General features: G+C 36.1%; 1 long non-coding RNA gene across 1 annotated transcript in view; it reads left to right on the forward strand.

The window, feature by feature from the left end:
• The first annotated feature begins 665 nt into the window (after positions 1-665).
• Positions 666-4923, forward strand: part of LOC137658735 (uncharacterized) — a 4714-nt gene continuing 456 nt past the window's right edge. Inside the window, exon 1 of the long non-coding RNA XR_011047405.1 lies at positions 666-4838. This is a non-coding gene — a long non-coding RNA (uncharacterized lncRNA). The remainder of the gene's footprint in view (positions 4839-4923) is intronic.

The raw sequence follows: 4923 nt of genomic DNA on the forward strand, positions 1-4923 counted from the left end.
ATGTTACTCTTCTTAAAATATTTAATTTCATCATCATCATCATTTCAGCCTTCAAAAGTCCTTTGTTGGATGTAGGCCTTCTCCAGGTTCCTCCACAGATTTCTATTGCAAGCTATTCTGTGCCACTGTTGCTTATGTTGGTCTAAGTCATCTCACCAGCGGGTTTTTTGTCTTCCTCGGTTTCTTGTGTATCCTCGGGGTGTCCAGAAGGTTGTTCGTGATGTCCATCGGTTGTCTGTCATCCTGGCAATGTGCCCCGCCCAGTTCCATTTGAGCTTGCTAATGGTTTCAAGGATATCCATTACTTTAGTTTTTTGACGTATCCATTTAGCTGTTTTTCTGTCCTTCCATGTTAGATTTAGCATAATTCTCTCATGTGCCCTCTGCATTGTTCGTAATTTAAGGGAAAGCTTTTTTGTTAGATTCCAAGTTTCGGCCCATAGGTGACAGTGGGGAGGATACACTGATCATAGACTTTCCTTTTTAAGATGATAGGAATCTTCTTATTTTTTAACACCGTACTGGCTCTTCCAAACGCTTGCCAACCGAGGGTTATTCTTCTTTTTATTTCGCTCTCTTTACAGGTGTCATGTCGAGAGATTCGTTGTCCTAGGTAGATGTAGTGGTCCACTTCCTCAAATTGAGGAAGTGGAAAATAATAGAATTTTTTCGCGTTACGAAGTATAGCGAAAAATAATTGTCCTAACGACATTTAAGCAGATCTTAAGTGTCTTGTTACTTAAGTTCAGTTGTTATGTAGGCAGTGGCCAATGAGAATTTAGTGTTGGGTGAAAATTATTCAATGTTTGAAGAGGTATTTAGTAAGTGGTCACTTTCTAGCGCACGCTAGCCCGAGCAAGTCGAATTTATTAGCCAGGACGCCAGGCAGGGTCAAATACAGCTTCAGATGTGAATAGTGTTTTCACGCTAGCAATCAGAATGCTGAAACCGTTTCAAGAAGTGATGGACAATCTATTATCCGATTTCCAGCAGAATATTCAACAAGTATCCGCACCTCGTTAAAGTATGGTGGAAATCCATTTGAATGAGCATCGCGTTATTTTGAGGAAACTGATATGAAAATGTTAGCATTAGATGCGATTGTTTATCAACTTGGAGGACAAGGAACATCTAAAACTGCTGCAGAAACGAGTCAGTACGCAAAGAGCAGCATCGCCGAAAGTGTCAAGCTAGTTAAATATCGAGGGAAAGTGTGGATTCATATCAACATTGATGGAAGAAGTCTAGAGCTCAATAAAGGCCGAGAGTTGACATTGGAGCCGGGAACGTACCAAGAAAGACGTCGAAAAGATAAGTGAAAATATAGCTGTCTTTATTTTGTATACTTAACAGTTGGTACAAGGAAATTGGAACATTGTGTTTATTTTATTTTATTGTTTTTAATCGCCTTTTGGTTGTAGTTATTCACAATACATTGAACAGAATTAGATTGGGATAGTCATTGACGTCTAAAAGGTCGATCATAAAATTCCATTTCAAAACCGTTAATGTGGTTGTTGGATTGGGTAACAATAGGTCAGAAAGGAACGAATCAGAATTCATTAAAAGAGAATGGATGACACTGGTATCAGAAAAACTAAGAAATAATTCCTTTGACGGTGACCAAGAATGGAAATGGAAAGCAAAGGCTGGTTTTTTATTAAAAACTTTTTAAGGATTTAATCAGTCTACAGTCTGCTTATCGCATAGAAATCTATTAAAACGTTGCCAATATCTTTCTCATTGGGGAAAAATGTAAAAGGTTTTTATAATGGATTATCTTTTGATATTTTTGAAAGCGGCGGTACATCTTTACTAAAGTTCTTAAGTCTGTTAGATATTGGAGATCTAAGGAAGTGAAGATTGAAGTATTTTTAGATGATGGCATAGCTGCGGATGGTTGTTTTGAAGGGGCATTGGATGCTAGTTATTTACTTTTAAAAGCTTCAAGATTTGGATTTATTACAAGAAAGTATAATTGGTTTTCAGACTCTTAAATTGTATTTGGAAAGGTTTACAGAGGACGAATACTGAAGGCAAATTTTGTAACTACAGTATTAAGATAAACTATGTCGTTAAAGATCTTGTTTAGATGCCAAACCTTCTGAATTAACAAAAACGTTATTTTAACGAATATCTTTTGGACAGAATTGTCGGTTACATAATTTCCACGAAATTTGTCGTGAGAAGTATTTGTTAAATGTAAACGATAAAGTATTTCTGTATTTTTACATAGAGCAAAGCTAGTTGAGAACTTAATGAAGAAATATCAGATGCTCTGGTTGAGATCACGTTTTGACGCAGAAATTCATTCTTTTTATTTTGGTCGTTACTTTAACTATATACTTTCATCAGACTTATTTAACCTATTACTTCATTGTGACGCCTAAGTTGTAGGCAGTTTATCACTATATTGTGACGCCTATAATGTAGGCAGTTTACACTATATTGTGACGCCTAAGGTGTAGGCAGTTTATCACTATATTGTGACGCCTAAGATGTAGGCAGTTTATCACTATATTGTGACGCCTAAGATGTAGGCAGTTTATCACTATATTGTGACGCCTCAGATGTACTGTAGCAGCTTAGCACTATATTGTGACGCCTCAGATGTAGGCAGTTTAGCACTATTGTGACGCCTCAGATGTAGGCAGTTTAGCACTATATTGTGACGCCTCAGATGTAGGCAGTTTATCACTCTATTGTGACGCCTAAGATGTAGGCAGTTAATTACTATATTGTGACGCATCAGATGTAGGCAATTTATCACATTGCGAAGCCTCGGATGTAGGCAATCTTATCAATATATTGCAACGCCTCATAGGAAATTTACCGCTATATTGCGACGCTTCAGACATAGGAAATTTACCGCTATATTGTGACTCCTCAGATTTAATAGTTATATTGTGACGCCTCTGGTGTTGGGAAATTTATATGTTGTGACACCTCAGTAGTAGGTTTGGAGTAATTCTGAAGTTTTTAGCGATGAATACAGTGCATTTTTTTTATCATGAAAAGAGTGGTTGGAAACTGGACAGCAAATGAATTTTTTAAGATTAAACATGAAGGAGCAGGAGGCAGTCGACAGAATTATGTAAAGTACTTTGGCTATGTTTGAACGTTGTTTCAGATAAAAGATTTTCGATTTTAATGCAAGTAGGTAGCAAAAAGCCAGATTTGGAACTCATAGAAAACAAAGAATTTAAACTTGTACTGAATACACTGTTCAGGTCATCAATGTATGTAAGCCCAGAAAGAGTACAAAAGAGTGGATATTTTGAAGTGTTGTCAACTAACATGGATGAATGGTCAATTCTTGCTTACATTTTTCAGAGTTATGGACTTGTGAGAGTTATTCATTCTTTAGACTGTTTTGCTACTTTTAAAAATATGTTGAGGTTTTTAATCTCTAATATTGGTGTCCCGGTACAGAGGGAACTGATGCTTTAACTTGAGGTTTGGTGCTTTATACCAAAAGTTATTAATAAAATGGAGGTAAACATTCTTAAGTAGAATATTCCAGAGTGAAAGTCCTCTCCATCTTGACTGTTGATATTAACGAGGGAAGCTTTATTGTTAAATTTTGAGTGTTTACGTAACAAAAGGTTATTACACACGGCAAAGAGGGAAATTTTTCGTTGAAATTTAACTTTGATATAGAAGGTAAAGGTTTTTGAAATTATAAGTATATATGTACAATGTTTTATTTTTGGAATCTGCTTTCCAGGATCGTGAATACAATGAAATGCCAGCAGTCGTCTTTAACGGTGGCATCTAATTTGGACAGGAAATTGGGGGACCTCAGTTGTCATGAGCATATTCTATCATCGATGAATGACAGCACCGACAAGGCCTACCAACTTGTCTTTCAACAAAGAGCTTACAATAATGGTCACGAGCAAAGCGAAATGCCATTGTATGTTGCTTTATTTATGACTCTTTTATTAGATTCCGGCGCTTTAGTAATCTCCAGTGATCAGGCTATTTATGCCATAACGTGCATGCATGAAATGAGGGGTTACATAGATCCAACGGAAAATTCACTTGTTAAATCTTTGCAAGCACCTGTGAAACATTAAGCTGGTAGATCGGTGCATACAAAGGATCTTTTTGATAATATGGTGTTGCAGAATCCGTGCGGATTATATTTTCCTATATTGAAAAACTTCTTTATTATTTTGATAGATCATTAAGGTTTTCTTATGAGATTTGGGGAATTAAGTTTATTGTAATTTGAAGATTTCTTAGTTGAACAGAAAAAATAAAAATAAATTGCCAATACTGTGAAGTTTTGGATATCGGAAGTTATCACAAATGCTTTTCCATATTTGATGTATTTTGCTTGATGCAGAGGAAGCTGGAATGATTTTGTCCTTTGATCGATTTCTCTTTAAGAAGTTTTTTAAAAGCTCCTGTAATGTAACCAAACATAATTTTTTGTTAAAACTGTGGCTACAAGTTCAAACATCGCAAACGATAACGTCAATGATAGGTGTCTTCATAGACATGAGTGGTGGTAGTCTGTTTCAAGTAAACATGTTTGTCAAAGGCTTCAAAAAGAGGTTAAATGTGTAAATCATTCAATCGGAGCATTTATTTCTCTCTCTCCATTTTTTTTCCTTCTCTCCCTTTCTTTGGTATTATCTAGGGTCAACCGGCACGGTGCGCTATAATGCAATTTAATGTTTTATTATGTTTATACCTGTAGTGTAGAGAATGCGGAGTGAAGTGAGGACTAGAATTTTTTTCGCGTTACGAAGTATAGCGAAAAATAATTGTCCTAACGACATGTAAGCAGATCTTAAGTGTCTTGTTACTTAAGTTCAGTTGTTATGTAGGCAGTGGCCAATGAGAATTTAGTGTTGGTGAAACGTAACGACATGTAAGCAGATCTTGAGTGTCTTGTTACTTACGTTCAGTTAT

The sequence above is a fragment of the Palaemon carinicauda genome, chromosome 1, assembly GCF_036898095.1.
Source record: "Palaemon carinicauda isolate YSFRI2023 chromosome 1, ASM3689809v2, whole genome shotgun sequence".
In the NCBI taxonomy this organism is placed as follows: Eukaryota; Metazoa; Arthropoda; class Malacostraca; order Decapoda; family Palaemonidae; genus Palaemon; species Palaemon carinicauda.